Source organism: Orussus abietinus, unplaced genomic scaffold (assembly GCF_000612105.2).
Source record: "Orussus abietinus isolate OABI.00-Male unplaced genomic scaffold, Oabi_2.0 scaffold41, whole genome shotgun sequence".
Taxonomy (NCBI): Eukaryota; Metazoa; Arthropoda; class Insecta; order Hymenoptera; family Orussidae; genus Orussus; species Orussus abietinus.
The window spans coordinates 421,664-442,954 of record NW_019394496.1 but is presented as its reverse complement, the minus strand read 5'-3'; the positions used below and the strand labels follow the sequence as shown (position 1 = coordinate 442,954).

General features: G+C 48.4%; 1 protein-coding gene across 1 annotated transcript in view; it reads right to left on the bottom strand.

The window, feature by feature from the left end:
- LOC105699938 (ephrin-B2) overlaps positions 1 to 21,291 on the bottom strand; it is a 755,377-nt gene that overhangs the window by 315,168 nt on the left and 418,918 nt on the right. The gene's annotated exons all lie outside the window — the stretch shown is intronic.

The window sequence follows — 21,291 nt, the reverse complement described above, 5'->3', positions numbered from 1 at the left end:
GCAAAAAATGTTGAAAGAGAGATGTTAACCTACAGGGACATGGCCGGCGCTCGGTAATCTCGTAATAGAGATTAGATCGACGTAATCCATGACAATGGCGGCGGTTCCCCAAATTCGAGCAGCTGTTAAACGCTAAATCGGATGTTCGACAATCGCGGTGGGGATCGCTCTTAGATTTCGTCGGTTTCCCCGGTAATCAGGCGGTCTGATCCGACCGATTCATCTGGCGTGTATTCGGTAACCCTCGACTCCATAATTGATAGGTCCTGATACGCCTCTCCTTATCACTTAATCCATCTCGGCTCCCATGCTCCTTCATGGCGGAGCAGACCCGGCTGTTTGTTATGTACGTAATATGTTACTCATGCCATGGGGCAAAGACCATGGGGGCCTATAAAGAATCAATCCGTACAATATGCGCGCGGCGTTAGGAGCCCGGTCAATATTTGCGGCAATTCTGCGAAGATCCTGCCGCGCCGTTATAGGGCAGAGATATCGCGAATAATTCATTCGAATTGATAGCACGTGGAGGCATCGCGGGAGCCGCTTTTCCGGGTTCGGGGAAAATCGGGACACTAAACCCGGGAAAGCGTGGCCCGATATCGGATAATCGCCTTGCAAGGATAAACGACTGACGTCGATGCAACAAGTTTGCCCTTTAGCAGCGAAAGTCTCGCCGGTTCTGTTATTGGTATTGTTCAATGGCCGGAACTTCGGAAATATCCGGACTATTGAATGCGTGGTTGGAAAACTTGAGGACGGGATGCATTTAAGTGCACCTAAACAGCGGAAGGAAAGGGTGCACCTCTTACAACGCCAACTTGCGGGGCTAAGACCTGAGATAAAGACGTTTAAACTTGGTTGAAAAAAGTATCTAACTATTTGTTTTTATTTTCATATTGGAGTAAGATCGGGAACGTCTTAATTTCCACTGATTTTCTGTAACTTCCCAGAGCGTTTCGGAATCCATAATGTCTTCTTGTATCGCACTATCCTCCCTCGTGAGAATTTAAATCGTATCCCTGGAAACGTTAATTAAAGAAAAATACGAACGATTATGTAGTTAATAACTTGGCTCCTGGACGGCCTACTTAGCATAACTCGTATCGCCTTTAACGGCCCGGAACCCTTTCGAAAGTGAATACGAATCCCGTAACCCTCGATATATGTGCATATTACAATTACATTCGTTATCCCTCGTGCGTGTCCGCTAATGTTCCAGGTCTGTAAGTCACAGTACTTACCGAGCTGACCGATCGGCGTTCTTTGAGGGGCGGGATAATAGAATGAGTGCATTTGTGCATTCCCACAGTTCTTGCGGTAGGATGCACCTATACACCGAGGGGAGACGAGGATACCGGCGAAACAAAGCGACGCGACATCGTTTCTTCTGGCCGCGAGAGATGAAATTACCGTGAGGTAATTTGCGACATCTTGGTGAGCCAGGGTGCGGTGCGTGCGTGCATGCGTACGCACGTCAGTGGTAAAGCACGAATTAATGAAGAAAGACGTTATGGGATTGCCCTTACCACCTCGCGCAATATATCATCGATTTTCTTTCCCGCTAATGGGGTTAGAAACGCTACCAACGTGGGCACGCGAGAGGTAAGACGACGTCCCTGCGCCAGGGGCGACGCATCTCCGAGGTGCGTTACCCCATCCCATGACGACCCGTAGAAACGCAACCACCGGACGGGACGAGGAACGCCACGATATTTCGTCTTATCACAAGAATTAATACTTGCTCCCCAAATCTAGCCAAGACTTTTATAGAAATTATTTCATCCCTAGAACGGGACATTGCAAACTTCCAGGTCTCCAAGCCGAGAACAACGCCAACCCCACGTCTGGTTGCCATTTGATCCACTTTCCCGTCGTATCGCGGAAAGTCATAAATCGGGCGCGTGGAGTAGAAAAAAGTCTGGGCCATTAGGGGTGCATCCATTGACAGGGATTTTCAGCCGTCGAGAGATCAATTAGGGGAAATCTCGATAATGGCGTTTTGTTAGGCGACCCCATGGAAAGTTCGCCGGGCTGCCGTGGAAACCCCGTGCAGAGGCTCCAGGGTATGGGAGGGACATAAGAAAGCGTATAGGTAGACGGGGCTTTTAAGCTCGCTGAACTCGTCGCCGGCGATGCGGAACCGGGTTTGCCCGTAGAGAAAATCACATGTGCTCGCGGGCTATATGGGGACCCCTCTTAAAGGGAGGTTAATTGGATCCCATCGATTTCGATCGCACAATGGTCGGAGAGATCGAACCCCGAGAGTGGCTGCTCCGCACCTCGTAACGGTAACGGTCTCTCCCCTGAAATCTCGACAGCCCTTGAAACTTTGGGGAATTCTTACGTCGTCAAATTTATCCGATCCCCTCGTACCTCCACTTCCTCTAGGCACGTCCCCATATACGTTTCTGTAAGGATGGGGTGTAGAAAAATGTAAAATAATCGCGTTTAATTGCGCTTTCTACGAAAGTAAGGTGAGTTAAAGCGGGTCATTACGTTTCCGATGAAAGTTGATTTCTGCTACACTTCTCGCGACCCTCTTCAATTATTGGGACGAAACACCCTTAACTTAGGGTTGCCCCTGGCACGAATTCGGACGAGTCGTGCGTTTCCTTGCTTCGGCATTTTTACACCACTCGAGAAACCTCCCCTCGACGTTTCGCGGAAATCACTAGAGGAGCGGAATATTGTTCTAATTACTCGTTAAAACTTTTGAAGGATTCTCCTGAACTCGGGAGGCGGTCTGCGCTTTCCGCGACGCGCAATCGATTTCTTCGGGACGTGAGACAAGAGATAGATAGACACGGTGAGAAAGGAAAATCGAACAAGGAGAGCGGTAACGACGTGGTCAACCACTGCGGAAACTCCAAAACGTAATTCTCGAACCTTTGTGTTGGAGCCCGCTTGTTTGGGGGGGAAACTATTGGTTTTACGGTAGTGCAAGCTCGTAAAACCGATATCCATTTCATCCCGGATTACTAGAGTCAACCGAGCTCCGCTCGGAAAATCCGTTTTTATCACCTTGCGAATTTGCGAAGAATTGAAAGCCACGATTTTTCCAGGAAATTGTGACGGCGGACAAAATTAGAGATTTTCGAGGAAATTCTGTACCGTGGGAAATGCACGTTTTGATTATATTAAAATGACGCACTGAACCCGCGCGTATCCATGATACTTCCAAAAACACTAAATAAAACGATCAAGAGATGCTGGGACACGATTTATCAAGTACCTAATTCAATGTCCATTCGTTCTCTTTAGTACTTTTCTTTATTTTACCAATATTATTATTAATTTTTTGATAACGAATTTCTGGGCCCACCGTGGAAGATTCTGCAACGGGCGTAAAAAACACGCGATTAAACGGCCCGTATCATCGAGTTGTCCGATTTAACGCTACCCGGACATGATACTGAAAATATAAATTAATAAAAAAAATGCTCGTGCATCATGCCGGTCATTTTCATCTCATCAATGAGACTCATCAGCAGAAGCGGACGTTCCGCATTGTCCATTGGACACGATTGCTCCAATTCCGACGTGGACCATCGGGCGTAATTGGCGGTAACGGAGTCGAGGCTATTCAGCTCTTTTATAAGTCATCCCAATTCCCAAGTACTTCGGGACAGTTTATAACAATTCCCGGAGGAATTGTGGCCGATCGCGTTGGCCACGCTCTTTAACGTTCACCATGGCCACTTTGCTTCGGCGAGGCGCCTTGCATATTGTACGTGCTGGACGAGCTAAAGAGGACGGAAGACTTTACGGCTGGATCGTGTTAAGGCAAAAGAAATGATGATAACCCATCGTCCTGGAACTGCTTGATCTCTGTCAGGAGATCCCTGAAGAGGGCCCCGAAGAACCAGAGATCGCGAGGTCATCAGTCGCCTTGAGGATAGATCCAAACGCGAACCGTGTTGTGATCCAGAAACGATCTTCGAGCAAAATGGTGACCTCTTCCTTGTCACTGCTTTCACGTTATATCTCTTATTTTATAACACTACCTGCAAGAATATACATGTTTCCTTTTAAAATGATTTATAAAATTGGGTCTTGAAAAGTATTTTACTTTACTTCAATCCTCTGGCAAAGTTCCATTCGAGTGGCGTGCTGGATACAAATCCATCATCCGTTCTTCTGATTTCGAAAAAGGAAATGTATAATATTCACCAAAGGGGAAAGTTATTAGAGACTGAATCGGAACCGAGTCGATTGTCCTACCACGTGTCATTCCTCGTCACTGTTGCCAGCGGAATCTTTGCAGCTTTTGCAAAGAATCGCGGATGATACTGAATGTACATTCTGCAGAGATGCACCGGAGCACCCGTCGATTCTGTTTAATATCAAGAGTCCGTGACGACACACTCACCGTATTGCCTACTCTAGGAAATTACCAGAGTATGGGGAAGCAAAGGGGAAACGGGGCTTTCATGCATTCATCTCAATTCAAACGGAAACTCGGTCTCATAGTATTTATACATTGATTAATAGCGATGCCGCACGACGTCCCTGACATTGTTAATGGGCGCTTGCTAATTGCCGATTCTGGTAAAATAATGCACACACCTATGCACCAATATACGGTCTCCCCGTGCTAGATTACACGCGACAAAGAGCACTTAATATTTATAAACAAATTCCTGTACAAAAGGCGTACAAACGACTCGCGATTCCGTCCCGCGTTAAAGGACCCGAAGTACGGGAACAAATGATCCGCCATACGGGGGAAAGACTCGGAAACGTCAAAATGAAACATGCTCCCATCCCGTATAAAACCTCCGAGTTTTCCCCGGGAAGAGAATCTATGAAAAATTTGCAAAGTTCCCCTCGGGACCTCCGGCCCCTGACTTTACGGCCGTATATCTTAGCCGTGGAAGCATCTTCGGCCGCGACCGGTCAATCTTCCGAGAAAGTCTTCTCGATCGGCGGGAATATTTCATGAGACGTTCGAACGACGTCGGACGTCTCTTGATCGGCGCGAAAAAAAAAGGAGCCCGACGTCGTGATGAGGATAGAGGGGAAAATCGCGGTTTACGAGCGAGAGGGGAGGCGTTCGTTCATCTTTGATGGACTATTGGCCGAGGTGGGTGTTTAATAACGTATTCCGGTTTTGACCCTCGTATGGGTGTCTACCTCGTCGAGATCGTCGTCGTTGCGGAATGCCGGGGTACCGACTTAGGGCTACGCGTACACGGGTACACCTTGTCGTATGTAGGACGACGTGTCACAATTAGGAGGTCTCCGGACCCGGAGAACGTCCCGATAAGGTCGCCGAGACGGCCCTTGCTTTTCGGCTCTCCTCCGAGCCGCGCGTAGAAGGGTTGTCCAGGGTGTTTCGTGTTGGGAGCCTCGTGTCGGATCATTAGTGAGATCCTATCGCGGGTATAAGTCACTCAGTCGCCCGGTCAATCCTTCACCCGATTGCTGGACACAGGAATCCAGTCTCCTGCTCGATTGGCCCATGAACATTTCTGTCTATCTGGACGCGCACATCTATGTGGGGCTTCGACTCTTCTGCCAGGAAGGATCGTCGCACCTCGACGGGATCGGTTTTTTTACATTTTTTTTTCATGTAATTTTTCAATGCCTTCTATGAATCTACCCAGAGGCAATACGTTATATAAGTTGGATAAGAATGCTAATGTGAAGTTGGGGAAAATTGGAAATGACCCCCGAGATGAATTGCACGATTTCTTAGGTAAACCGATGAATTTTGTTGGTCTTGCCAGGAGAGATTGAAGTTTCTTGGTGAAAGGCTAGGATGTCCGAACGGGCGACAGATTCTCAAAATTGATACGCGTGGACTGCGACCGGTGCTTATTAGACCGATCGCGGGGAGAATAATTCGGATTCCGATGATCGAAGAGGCGCAGAAGAGACAAGATGATCTGGACAGCTTTCAGTGTGCGTAGGCAGATCCGGAGGTTGCTCGTCCAATCCTGCCCAAAGTCAGATCAGCGATTTGATTTCAATTCGTGGGATTGGTTGGATGGGCATTACAGATGATCTGCCGAACGAGATGATTTTGGAATAACTTACCATTGGTTTTCGGACTTCTGTTCTTGGTTATCGCATAATACTCGGTGAAAGAAATCGGCACGAAGTAGTCAAATGAATTTAAAAGTCGAATTCCTAAACGTTAGAATTCAATTGGAAACATAACAATTCGTAAGAATTAATGGATTCACACGAGTGCACGTTAATTCAGCACAGTAAAATTTTAAGCGTCAAGCAAATTCTATCATCAACATTTGTCTTGAAATTCACCCAAGCTTCAATAGTCGGGTAGTTTCTCGGGCCGTATATTTCCAGAACTGAATGTTCTCCCCCAAGTAATAACCATAATATTAATTTCGGAGCTAATAGAAACAGAGAGGCTGAAACAGACGAGAAATCCGGAAGCAACCTGGCATAAATGATTTTATGCTACTCTCTGAATCTAGTTAATTTAATTAAGGTCCTGCCTTGTTACTAAAATCCTTTTATACGATCATTTCAGAAGATGATCAATCGTGTGCCACGTGCACACTTTTCACGAGGAGCTTCCTACGAGAGCCACGACGATACCCAACACTGAGTGCTGCGGACGATTCGAACATGTCCCGAACTCGTTCGTCAACATGATTTACAATTCTCACACGATCGCATCACCCGATGCGATCACCTTGCCGGTTCCTACGAGGGTTTTAGCGTTGATCCGAATGATTAATAGATCGCTCAGGGTCGTTCACAAGAATCGCTTCTCTTTTCCTCGCAACCCTGCCTCACATTTTGCAAGTAATTCGCACATCGTCGAAACCGTCCTTCCTTAGTAGCGATTGCTACAAGTAGCAAGAAAAATATCGCAAGTAATTGGAGGGTCGCTGATTGGCGATCGGTCGATTTATTATCTGTCGAGTTTCTGATTTATTTTATTGCCACTGACGCGCGAGTCACCCCTCGCGAGCTACTAATCTCTGTAAACAATGACATTATCTTGGGAACGGTACAGAACTGCTTCTGTCTCCTGAGCACGCATCATTACACACATAGATCTTCCATTACATCCTACTCACAACCTAGTTCAATTAAATTACTCTAAATGGGTACGACATGCCTATTATTACTTCCTCCTAAATTGAGTAACGAATCTTTACTCCTGCACGTTACTAAAATCCTCTCAAAATGATCTCGCGGTCCATTACCCGGAAGACGATTACTTATAATGCTGTACGCATCATTCGTTGCAAATGAACGCATTGCGTTACCGTCATAACCATTCGCTAACACTCATCTTAATAGAATCAGCCAGGAAAATAATTGAAGAATCTCGTGGCTCTCCCGCGAGCATCCCAGCACGCTCGATCGTTATTTCCTCTGTAATGCATTGTTCTCGCGGGTTCTTCCCCATTCTTCCTCATGATACCCTACATAAGGCCCCACGAAAGCCACGTAAGAATGGCAAAAGGATGATTTTCGCTCCTTTAGGAGCATTTTGGAGGGCGCGAGAAGGCGGAGAGAGGGACCGTCCTGGAAGCGCCGGTTCGAGCTCGAGAGCGCGTTGTGGGCGCGCAAGGTGTGCAATTTGATTGTCACATATTTCAACGCAACACATTATTGTTGTTATTATTTCCCTGATTACCTATCGTGCGCTATTTATTGGCGACTTAACGGACACACGCCGTTCGTGGCGGAACGGTGTTCCGCGAGCGAGCAATAATTATGGCAATTGACAGGTTCGCTGAGAAACGACGTCAGGGCGCCGGATTGAGATTGTACCCACAGACGTAATAAAGTGCGGAAGATGTAATTTCGCTCGATCGCCATTGTGAATGCCGCTTAAGGAGGCGCACGGGTGAGATATAGCTCCCTGAAAGCGTTTCGTCGTTATTAACCCCTTCGCCCGTCCGACCAGCCGGCTCCGTAAAAAGGCCCGGGTTGTTCATCGTCATTATCCCTCTGTACCCCATAAGTCCCTCTTCGCGCGATTTCTTCGTTAGCTCGTGCTAATTCGCGAGAATAACCGAGGCCCCGATTTTCCGCAGCCCTAGCTCTGCTCCAATGTTTTCCCGCTGGAGCCGAAAACGCTCGGTCACAATTTTGTGCACTCGAAAACAGGGTACCGTGTCTTGATATATCTTCGTGAAAAAATTGCGAACAACGTCCTAAGGTCGTACCATGATTAGCATCGAAAGATACGATACCACGTCTCGGTAATATATGTTTCCGTTGAATTGTTCCCGATGTCGAGTAGATTTTTCTCATAAGCGACCACGAGAGACTCGCCGGAGTACACAACCCCCGTTCGGTGTTCCATCAACCTGAACCAGGGATACATATTTCCGATGGCGGAAGTCCACTCAAAACGTTCATATAAAACACCCGGGCGATGCAATATCAGACCCGAGATTGAAAATTCCAGGAGCGAGAGGGTTCTTCCGACTAATCCGTCGTCGCGAGTCGCGCCCCGTCTCCAAGTCCGTCACTTGCGAGCCAAGTCGTACCCGGAGGCGTGCGGATGGGGCAAGTCGGACCGGGGGGTGGCGGGGGCAGAATTTAATTTTTCATCGGCAGGGCCCAATTAAATTACCGGAGGGATGAATTATTTATCTTGGCGAAGAGGGCCGCGGATATTGAATCAGGCTCGATCGCCGACGCGACTGGACGTCCCGCCCCGTCCGAGGACCAAACCAACCCCTTGTCCGCGGAATTATTAAAACTCGAACGGACCACTACGGAGCCGGAGAGAGAGACTCGGGCCCGAGTATTGCGTCCGCTATATGGGTACCAGGGTGGAGGCGCATGTACCGGGTGGCCGCCGGGCAGAAAACAATAAAGCTGGCCTATCATCCGGGACGGCACTTCCACCACTCGAAGCCCCTTCGGTCTACCCGGGGCCCGGTATACACACTCTCTATTCAATTTAGATCCCACTCGTGCGGACCGACCTGTACCCTTCGGCCGGCCGAACGTCACATTTATTCTATTTATCGTATAAGCCGATCTGCTGCGATCGAGTTTGCCCTATCCTACGCGCCGGAACGCCCTGGCGACGAGCTTTCGCGAGCAAATATTTTCCCTCCCCTCGTGCCGGGCGTCGCCGTCTTCCCGACGTCGGGAAACACGGAAGAGCTCTTTCCCCATTTTTCCCAGCTCCGTCCCTCGACGGATCCGACGTCGCGAATCGCTCGGCGCACTTGACCCGGAAATATCCACCTGTGCCTTTCGGTGACGTCCGGTGCAAACCCTGCAACCTGACGGGGCCACCCCCGACTTTTCAGCCTCATCCAAAATGCAGAGAAATTCTTTCAACCTCTTGCTACAGCTCTCCTCGAACACGGAAATACTTTCCCGCGTGTTCTATTAGACAGAGGACGCCGAAAAGCGATCGAATTGACTGATCGGACGCGACATGGAAACTTGGGCAGCTTTTCTTCATACTTGGGTCGTGGTGTCGCGTTTGAGATGATGGACCGCCCTCGGAACTGCTACACAAACTCTAAGATAGATGTATGGCCTTTAAAATCGTTGCATAATTACTACATTCATATTCGCTCTATATTCACATCATTGGTACTCACTCCCAGAAGTGTATCACCCTGAAGAAGAAATTTAGTTAACTCAAAGAAATATGCGTTGCAGCAACAAAATCCTGCGATCAAGTACGTTCATAGAAATATCAGATGAGGTAACGAAATCCGTTTAAATCGGCGATATCATTTTATCTTCTTAAAAAAAATAATTGTTTCTTGCAGATAAATATGATTTAGGCAACAATATACATATAAGTTTCAGTTAACTAATCTTCTTTCTCAGGGTCAATTCATGCATAAGTGCAGTTTTTTCGTTCGAATCGCCAAGGAACCCCTAATTTGTACCTGGGTATCATCATCGTCACGCGTATTATCGGTTTTCAGGACTTTTCAGCACTTACGGTTTCTCATCCCCGGCACGTATAGGCATCCCGAAGCTTGTTAAGCCGATGGTCGGGAATTCGTGCCGATTGTCGATGCGGAAGACGCGAAGCGGATGAAATTCCCGCAATTACGAGTCAATGCGAGATTGGAGCAACGGCCTGCGGACTCACCCCTTGCCGATTTCAATTCGAGCCTTGGGAGATCGGGCCGAGCAAAGCATTCTAGCTCGGCCAGTGGCTTCGGGATAGAGACATGCCCGCAGATAGCCTCGCCGATACCCCTGGCTGCCAATTAGGTAAATTCGATATAATTAAGTATATTCTATCAGTCGGATGATCTCGCTAGCGCTAATCCAGTCGCAGTCGTGATGCCGTGCCTCCGTACCTTGGGGATCTTCCTCGACGGGAGAAACGCGGATAGGCCCCCTCCGTCTTCGAGTAACCCTTTCGCGTAATCCGTGTAATTCATCCCTAGGGAGATACCTTCGATCCGAACAGTTCGGTAAATCCATTCGGTCTAATTGAATAATTAAATCACATCTGACAGAACGCGATATAATTGGAAGGCCGTGTCGCTCAAACACGTGGGAAACCTAAACCGATAAACTCAGGAAAAATGATTCTGTTATTCCATGAATTGACATTGTAACTCGCATGGCTCGATTTGTATATGTAGAGTGAATCGTATTAATTAGAGTGTATTTTATATGTTCTTAGTAAAGCATTTCCCGATATTAAGCGTCACCGTAATCGTTAATAAAACTTGGGTGTTCCATTAGATTAAGAGGAGATATGAATGAGAATTGTCGAGCAAACGTTATGTGCCATGAGAAGTTGCAGCCGAATATAATTAGCTTTCAATTTTTGTCATACCTACATCAGTCGAGCGATATACGCACGACGAAACATTGTATGCCGATAATCTTAAAGCAGAAGGGTGTAATTGAAGGGTACTGCAGTACTAGATCCGACTTCTGACTTTGGGTCCGAGTTATGATCCGATTTAATCTAAATGACCCAGTCAGTAGCAGAACGTTAATCGATAAATCGTAAGGCGTGCTCGGACTTTTGAGCAGTCCACGGTCAGTTAAAAAAATTTCGTGAAATATCGACTATTGCAGGGAGGGCGCTCCGATACCTAATTTTCTGTTCCTTTTACCCGCCTCTTGGTATTCAATAAACACCCCTCGTTTTCATTACAAAATATCTTCCCAAAATAAGAGCCTAATAACACCGATTTACCACTTTTCTGGTAACAAGTGCGAATCAATTTCGTCGGGACGGATTGTTCGATTTTTCGGACGCGTACACCGTGTCCAAATTAGGCATCCTCGCAGACGATCCTCTCGGGAGGATCATTAGCCCTCCGATCGCTCATCGGCGATTATTATTAGGTGCAGATTCTGCACTCGGCAGATCGTTTTGCGCGACAAAGTTCGGCATGTCGTAACGAGGTGCTCCGATCGCAGCCTCGGCGACACCTCGACGTATCACGGCGAGAATCGATCTTACATGCCGAAGAGGCTTCTAACGAGACGGGAGACTGGTCCAGCTCTGGCATCCAGTGGGAAGAGAAGTATTTTTTTCTGGACCAATCATCTTCCGCTGGACGCCGAGCGAAATGGTCAAACGAATCGAGGGATCAGCGATTTCCTCCGGGTCCGTGACCGGACGTTTCCCCTCCTCTTCCGGGTGTCTTCCCAATGGGAGTGCCGAGTAAGAGCGGAGATCGTTGTTAAGACAGAACGTGCGCGAGGTCCCGTCCAATTTACAATCTTTCCTCCCCTTTTGCTCGCTTTGCCCGCCGTGGCCTTATCTCTCTCCTTTCCCTCGCCCGATCCCTTTTCGCTGTTCAATTAAATCGGCCGTCTGTAGGAGAATTTCGCGAGAATTTTCCCATAGCTCTCAAGACGGCCTCGTGCACGCGCGCGCAGTTTGCTCGATGCATTCTGCCGAACCATCGAGTCGGGGTTAACGAAGTTCGCGGAAAGGACATCGTTAAATCGGTTCATTTGTCACCGGCCGTGGAAATGACGATGGTCGTTTCGGGTGACGGACGCTGTGGCTGTCGAATCGCACATCGGCGGAAACGAGGTCGCGCTGATTGCTGTTCCGCGAGATGTTGATGTGAAATCGTCATTGCAGCCGACTTTATGGGAGTCCGTGTAACGAGATTTTTAGCTCATGGCGGTATGGTCGATAATTTTGCCACTATCGCGAGTAATAACGACGATATTACAGGATAGACACTTTTTACACCCAATAGTTCCCGATGGTTTCGTAAATCCACCAGCAGACTGCTCTGTGGTACATTAAAGAAGGAGTTTAATTAATGTGGGAGTTCGATGTCATTTTATATAGTTGGGTCAGAGAAAACTGCTCAAAAGGCAGCGGTATAGCCAAGACGACGACGGCCAAAGGAAATGGAGAACCCTCGATGAGGACCCATTACAATGCTGGAAGGAGACTCTTCGGCACGTTCCATAAGTAGGGCGAAAAGAGTGCCCTTCTCGGCCGGTAACACATAACGTCCCATTTGGTCTCGTGGTCCCATCGAGTTTTCGGATAATGCGCCGACCGAACCGAATCGGAGTTTCTTTGATTCGAGTTCATAGATCTGGAGTCCCATTACTCGGCGGGGATATGAGGACCGAGGAGAATCGAACCGCGGCCATTGGGGGAAACGTCGAGAGGAAGAAAAATCGACTGGGCAGAGATTTCTTTTCTCCCCCGGCCAGGCTGGTCTCGGACCAAATGAAACGACGTCCTGGTAACCCGCTGCCAAGATGGAGGTCACTGATCAAGGATTCTGGGCATTAAGACATCCAGGCCGGAGTCGGTCACGAAGTGGGCCGGCGCCCGGCCACGAACTGGAAACAATTAGAATAGATTTAATTCGATTAGCCTTTCGCGACTCTGCCGATAGAAGAGATCTGGGTTGAAAGACGTCGAAGACTCCTCTCCAGAGGCGCTTTTCACCGAACAGCAAAAATAGGATGCAGCCTGTCGTTCCATAACGCAATTCATTCCTCCACTTGTGAAACTCGAGAAACTTGAAATTAACCGTGGAATAAAAAATACCTACGATTAGAAGTCAACTTTCAGGTCATTCTTCCAGTTCTCTGGATTTGATGGTGGTTATCAAAAGTGCCGTGCATCGATTTTTAATTATCGATAGCTTAGGTGTTCCGGTAACCATATGTTCCCCGTTGTGTCTTTGTGCTGGGGGTTTTAACTATAGCTTTTGTGCCTCTTTTTCCATGGTACTTAGGTCTTGCCTTACTGACAAGCAACGGTATCGTCCCGTTTCCACGTGTCGTGCTCGGCTAAATGCGGTTTCTGCAAGGCGGAAGCGTTCTCACGTGACACTCCGTGGACGAAAGACAAGGAATTGGTTGTCATCGCGGCGACACCGACGGCGTCCTAGAATCTCTTTAAAAGGACTCTCCCAGCAGACGTGGCACACCTAAAAACGGAGAAAAGGTCGCTGAAATATATGGTGGTGTCAGCGAGAGACGAGGAAACGTCGGGGGACAAGCTTAACGAAAGATTCGTGTCCGTATTTGTAGCTCCGAAGCTTCTTTTAGTGACTGGTAGAAATAAATGCCTCCATCGGTACAGGGTTAAGACTTTCTCTACGATTATTAGGAACAAATGATTTGGTAGAAGAGTCTAGATACTTTATGTACAATAAATGGAGGTAAAATTATTACGAATAATTCTCAAATTTGTGTTTATACCACGAGAAGCAGTTCGCGGGAGCGAAATTATGTCTGGTGGAGACACGGGATAAAGATCGCGGAGGCTGCAGTTAGTAGCTACCGGATACCATATTCGCCCGACTACTCGAGACGTGCTCTTGGGAGCGAAAAGGAGAGACAGAGGAAGGAACGGCGAGAAAGAAAGGGCAGATCTAGGCACAGAGGGAGAGACGTAGTAACGAGTACTAAACGAGCGACTGTCTGGGCCCTAGCTCGGAGCTAGTGTGATTTATGTAGCAGGATTCGGTCGGAGAACTGGGCCACCACCCCGGAACAATGCTTAGGAAAATTGGAGTCACCATCGGAATCCTAACACATGGCAAAGCGAACCTACCGATTCGAAGAGCAACCACCATTTTATCGAAACCGCAACTTTGGTGTTGGGTGACCTTAAATGGGTATTAAGTACCTACAAATAAGAATAACGTCTACGCAATTAAAATCCTACTTCAGACCTTAAAAGTGGTAGATATCTTAAGTAAAACGAGGATCAAGGTTGAAAGTAGAACTTCACGGTCTACTTTATAGTTAAACAGGCTCAGAAGAGATCTCATTAACAATTAGATGTTTATTTTCCAACCAGGGCTAAATTTTCTACTCCGGCCTCTTCGGAAAACTCTAAAACGACGTCGTCGCGACGATCGAGTCTCAATGGACGAAGACAAGGCAGGAATCGCACGTGTCAGGAAAGGAGCCGTGGTAACGAGTGCTAGAGTAGATTCAGCAGTTTTAGGGGGCTAGCCTGATTTATGTAGGCGGATTTCGGCGAAGGACTGGGCCACCTTGGCGGAAGGGCTGTCGCAAAAACCGGGGCGGTCGAGTTGCCCGCGTCCACCCGGGTCGAGCAAAGAAGCGAGGAAGAAGTTCGGCAAGGTGGGTCTATGAGATGTCGGGCTGTGCTTAGCCCGTGTCAGGAATGTAATTCACACGCCGCTGGCATTCCGGGTCCATTCCATTGCGCGGCCCGGCCGCTTTGTGCGGCTCGCTCGTCGCGTCGTTCTTCCCGTTCTTTCGCGCGACCGAGCGGCCGATCCATTCCCACCTGAGGATCGAGCTTGCGGATTCGTAATGGTCGGAGCCGCTTAAATATCTTCGGTCTTTGCCCGCCGGGCCCGAGGACGGCCGCGTGCTTCGCGCTCCATCGGAACATCAAGGGGAAAGAAACGGCGTGCTCGTTGGGATGGAAAGCCGGCCGGTATCGATACCGTGGACTCTAAACGCCGCTGCGTGGCTCCACCCCTGTAAAAAGTCATCTAACAAAGGCCTAATCTATACCAACGCTGCTAATCGGAATGCGACGCTTACGGGATTTTCAATAAATTTGTTTTGTAGCAAAGAATATTATTTATTTATTTATTTTTTTTTCGGGTTTCTTGCTGAAACTTGTCGAGGTACTTTCCCGAAGTTCGGAGGGGGTGGATGGATTACTGGAGTCTCCTCGAGTGCAATTGACAAATGCACTGCAGGGAGAAATATTGCATTTAACGGACTATTTATTACAGTGGAACTTCATGTCGGACTAACAGCTCGCGCGCAGAACGCTAATCGCGACGCGATGCACGCGCTGACTGCATTCTTTATGCCCGTTGCATACGCAGCTTCGTGCAGCATTCGTGCTCTCGTGTGGCCGTACGGTAAACACTGCATAAAGTAAAACGTTCCTTCTTGAGGAGCTAACCAATTACTTATATTGACGGAATTTACGCCATGCAGATAACAATCCACCTGCGGTCGCGAGTGGAATAACGAATGTCTCCCGGGACTCTAGACTTTCCTCGGACGCGAGCACTCCTGATATGCCGTATCTTATCATTCTTTCGAAACCGATAATTCAAGAAATATCCCTTCAACATTTTTTATCTCGAGGCGAGAGACGAAAGTCAACACTCTCCCTCGATATTTTATTTCGCCATAGACGTTATTTATTTCATTCGTTGAAAACACTTTCAAGGTGGCCAAAAATGGATGTATCCATCATGTCCGATCGAATTCCATTACCAAATGGTCGAAGACGACGTCTCGCCATAGAAGTTATTTATTTTAATCGTCGGTAGTATTTGGAAGGTGATGCGGAATGGGTGTATTATCAAATAACCAGGTAAGCCTCGGAATCGCCTTAACGCAGTGCACTCGCCTCTGTTTTCCTCAGTCTGGCCGAATCTTAATTAATCATCCGAATTTCACTGCCAAATGCTCGAACGAGGCGGCGTACGACGTCTATTCAAAGTGCATCCAAGGCAAATGAAACGTGGATGCACCGTGGACGTATCCAAGTGGCCAGAAACAGTCCTGAATGCATTTCGAATGCACCCAGAATTTTCTTTGTGGCTCGGTAAAAATGATCGTCCCCGTGTCTTGGGAATCCCTTAAGGCGGTCCTTAAGGAGCCGCGACGTCTCGCGGCCGGGAATAATATATTGTCCACGGGATATTGCCTCACCGTATTATGATTGCCTCCATTATCGCCATTCTCGGCGATAACTCGGAGCCCGGGACTTTCCTTTCAGGACTTTCTCTCCTTTCGTTTTCGCGGCCCCCGCTTTCGATCCTTCCCCTTTCAGCGGACTATTCCTCGCGGATCCTGCCTCTTCCTGGAGTTTCTCTCTTCAGGGCCGGCGTCTCCGTCGGTGGAAACATCATTCATCCCGCCGAGGGCACGCAAGAATGAGACCGAGCGAGAGAGGGCACGGGACAAAGAGCGAAGACACGACACGACGATGTAATTTCTCGAGACTTATTTACTCACATTCACCGAGACAATTAGACCTTCAATATTCCGCCTTCCCGCGCCCCTCGACATCGCGAGACATCTCTTCCTCCCGTCTTTTCATCGAGAAATTCCAAAGACCTCACTCTACGGTGCCGCACTATTGTGAATTTCACGGTAAATCGCGATCTTAACGAGCCTAAAAGACTCGACTCCTTCCGGGGTCAGCATAATGGCGAAAAATCCTGAATTTCCCTGAAAATTCTTTACCTCCAAATTTCCGCGATTGTTCGGTAAAGATCACCGTAAAGGAATCCTCTAAACAATTCTACACGGTTCAAACGAATCCCCCCATGCATGACCTTACCTCGTTTTAAGGTGGTATAAAAGTTGCGTTTAAGAAGTCTCATTTACGAAATTTTCCCCCGAACGGTGCGCGCAATCGTTTGAAAGTTTACCCAGGGAATACGCGGGCTCTACGGAAGGTCCTGACACCCATGGAATTTAATTTCTCATCGTTTCATAATTTTTGATAAAGAATGACGTTTCATGGGTGCCGGAACCTTCCTCAGGGCCACCGCACTAACTTGATAAGACTTCAAACGATTCGAAGGAAAGTTGCGTAGACGATTAACCTCTGGTCCGGCAGTTTTACATCACCTTAATCCCGGGCATCATTTCCCCAGGATTCTCATATCAAATATCTCCATCACCTCCGGCTGCCCCGTAAATTCTGGAGATAATTCCCGCAATAAACGCGTAGGGGGGCGTAAAAGACAAGTGCATCGGAGCCGGAGGGTCTAATCCTAGTCGGCATTAGCGGCATTATCCTGCGGCAAGGTATCCGAGATCATTATTGTTCCTCTGGAAAAGGCGAGGAGGTAAGAAGGTCCTCGGCACCTACGGAAACGACGCGACGTATCGGCGGCCGAGATGGTTTCCGAGCCGGTTTGGCCGCTCGTAAGAGCCGTGTCGTTCGGCACGTCGACGATAGTTTCAGGATCGTTTTATTAAAGCATTTTGTATACTCCTGCGCGGCGGTAACGACGCACCCTCTCCGTCTCTTTCCCTCGTCCTACCGCGGATTCCGGCGTCTCCGTCGGGCGCTACTTTCCGCGGGTACGCGCTAACGTAAGTAAGGATGTAAATTTTGACGAGGAGACATTAATGCCGATGTGAATGAAGATAGTCGCCGGGAGAGAGACGAGGGGTGAGAGAGTGGAGGTGCGTGCGAGAGCGCGCACGCGAATCCGGACGCGGCTGCGCGCGCACGCGAGAGGGTCGAGGCGCATGCGCGTGTAGGTGCGTCGGTATAATTTTATCGCGACGCATCGCGCCGAATGAAAACGTCCGTGACCAGCTGTCGGTAACCCCGCGGCTACCAGCTGTGATTGGTAGATCGCCGATATATATCGGATGCGCGGAGAGAACCGTAGATCGACGCGAGCGGAACGAATTCCCTTTAATTCCGAGGGCCCGTGCTAACGAAGCGATCGATGCGCTTTGGGCAATCTCGTTTCTTCGTGGGGCGAGGGGGCGGGAGCCCCCCTCGGGGCCGCGGATCGGAAAGACGCACTTTCGACGCGTGTCGTCGCGGCCATTTACCGGGTCATTAACATATCGCGTTACCCGCGCTTCGGATGCAGCCCCTGTGATCAGAGACACCGAATTATACGGATCCTCTCGACAAATTGTTACGGATGGTCTCATGATATTGCACGTAATTGCGGGAATGTTGCATTGCGCCGATCGGCGTCTTAGAACGCGACGGAGGATCGCGTGATTAGGACCTCGCCGCGGGCGGGTGGAATTGTTTTTCATGATCGAATGATAAATTATTTAACACTGGCTGCCGAGGGATGGAAAGGGATTTCAGGATAATTCAGGTGGAGGATTTCATTGGGAGTAATTGTCGACATGGGAGTGAAGGATATGACGGGCAATCCGGTGCGAGTGGTATTCATATTGAAGGTTTAAGGATGCTCGATTGGTATCATATGATAGTACACGTATTGTAGGATTTAGATATGAAAAATTTGAGCTTTTAAGTGTATGGCACTTTTTATGTGAATACTGGTTTTTGTAATAATCACGAGTTATTGCTTGAGTGGATTTATTAAACGCGCGGTAAAGGTGCAATTATGCAGATTAATGTTGAAAATTTTAGAAGAGTCATCGCATTGTTATATTTTTCTAGGTACTGGTTACGATGTCCGAGGCGACAATTAGCGAGCCAAGCAGGGAGCGGGCAAACACCCGTTTAATGGAGGGAAATTATAAAAATGTCGTTTCCGTAATTACCGTTAAACGGCGTAATGATCAAAATGATAATTTTATGTGACCGTAATTACATTTCTCCCCGAGTTTTATCGCGGCTTCTCTTTTCCTCGGTGCGCGCGCTCGCGTATCACTAACCGCGCAGGCGCATGCAATTTCTTGCAGGTGTCCCTTCCCCCGGTAGGTCTGACGCGGAGATGATATAGCGATTTGGAAAGCTTCCAGGGGACTTTACTGACCCGGAAAAAGATGTCGCGCACTTGGATAACATCGTGGCGGTAGTTACATCCTGAGAGATTCTCCTCTACGAGCCACCGAACACTGCTCAAGGGTTTGATTGAGTCCGCCAAGTGCGCGTGACGAGCGTCCAAATTTGGATCAGTGCTGTCACGGCGCTTTGCAGTTTGACCCCCTGCCCAAGAACGGCTTATGGGGTCCTTAAAGTTGGGCGAAAGCCTAATACAAAGTACAGAAGCCCAACCAAACAAGGAACAAGACCACAGATTCATTGCGCATATAACTTCCACGCATAGATTTGCTGAAATACAACCCCCCAATGATTCACCACCCAAAATAACGAATATAACGAAATATCGTATAACCGCTCAGAGAAATATATCTACCATCGGATTGCTAGAAATCGGGGAAAGTCTCGGAATAATGCCCGATTTTCCCAAAACAGCTGATAGGATGGCGCCTCTTCGGGTACCTACGTAAACCGCGAGGAGGAAATCCGCAGAACCTCATCCCCGGTCTGTCCTATACAGGAACTTTTTCATTCATTCAAATCGGCCTTGGGGCCACTTTATGCAGTCTGGAATACGTATCGGAATACATAGCACTACATTAGAGCGGTCTTTTAGCCGGTCGAAGTCGTCGAACGAGGAGCCCATCCCCGGCGGGATCCTCGAGGAGATGGGACCGGCGTCCGGACCGAAGAGCTCGCGAGCACGTTCGATCGGGGAGCGTTTCCAATTTCCCCTATCGATAACCGCATCTGGAATATCTCCGGCCTGTAGAGTCGGCTCGATCCATTCTCAAGCAATGCGGCGAATTTAAATTTAGCATACGTGGGCGCCGGCGAGCTAGCCAGCTGCTGCCACGCCTGGGTATTGTCCCCCTAATATCGGGGTTTTACTTACGCGTTTAGGTTACTCGCGCCCGTGAGCAGCTATACGAGGACTCGAGCGAAACCCGGGAATAAGGGACTCCGCTAAAGGGCGTCGTTAATTGGTCCATTAATTAGCGGATTGATTAGCGAACGCGGGGCCTGGTTGGCCTCTCGGCCGACTTCTGCTCGTACGGCGCACCTACGACCTCCCCGCCTGGAGGTTCATGTGTGGCTCCACCTCGTGTGCGAACATTGCGTATTGTTTGCCATTACGCACGGCTGCACCACCCGAACCTTTCATGGGCGACAATGCACCCCCGCGATATACTCCCACTTCCTTCCGGGGCCGCCAGAGGGCTGCTCGATTTCGTTTCCGTATTTTTTCAGGTGGAACCGATTGCGAGGTTCGACATGGTCTTTGTAGGTTTTGGGTGGATCTTGAAGTGGGCTTATTGTCGAACCTCTTGCTTTTGGAAACCATGCACCCGCCCTTTCGATCGCGCAGGATTCGGCTTCGTTTCCGCTGACTTTCCCTTTTTTATTATTGCGCGGAAAGGGTTATCACCCTTGAGCATGGCGTTAAGTTCCACGAGATTATTGAGGCAGGATCCTGAATTTTGGAGTTTGAGAAATTCAGGCGGACATTGCGCTTAGAATTACTTTCGGCGGAAATCCAGGGCACGCTTCCGTTCTTCCATGAATTTTTCCAGAATTTTGAGACAGGACTATGACCATGAATCCAGGTGGCTCAGCGGAGATATGGATAAGCGAACAGCTCCATTTCGAATTTATTTCCTCTGGAATCCTGCGAGGCTCCGATCGATTTCGCCGGATAGTCATTTCAATGTTGGAGCAGTGCTCTAACCACAAATCCATGTAGTCCCACGGAGCTATGAATAAGCTATGAACGGCCCTCTTCGAATTTCCTTTTCTCCTTGGGATTGAAAGATTTTGATTAACAGACTTTTCCCGCAATTTGCGGAAATTACGTAACGTCCAAAATTCCGTCACCCCACCAAATGAATTCTTAGACATGCTATATCCAAGAATTATTAGTAATCAATGCGTAGAAAATATTCTAGATCGGGATATATCTAGGAATCGTGAAGAAACGAGTGGAAGCCAGAAAGTTGTCGGTAATAGTGAATTAACTTATTTCACTCCAGGATATCGGCGAGATTTATAACCGACGCTATCGCGAAGTTTCCATCAGAAATCCTTACGAGCGAAGGAACCTCTTGAACCCGAGAGATCCCATTTTGAAGCTGACCAAGAAAAAAAAGTACTTGCTGAGTTCCGCCAATTGACGTTTTGTTACACCTGCGGCATTGCGCGTATCGGATCTCAGTTGAAATCGCGATGCACCGTGTGATCGCGTTGACCTATGTAACGATCTGCATCCAAGATCGTCTCTAAGCAGCTGATAAACACGTTCCTCCAAATCTAATCGCAGAACACATCTACCTTTGCTTTCACCTCGGTCGTTCCGCTTTTTCCTTGTTAGCAGTACCGGTTACCAAGATTCCCCTAATAAGCAA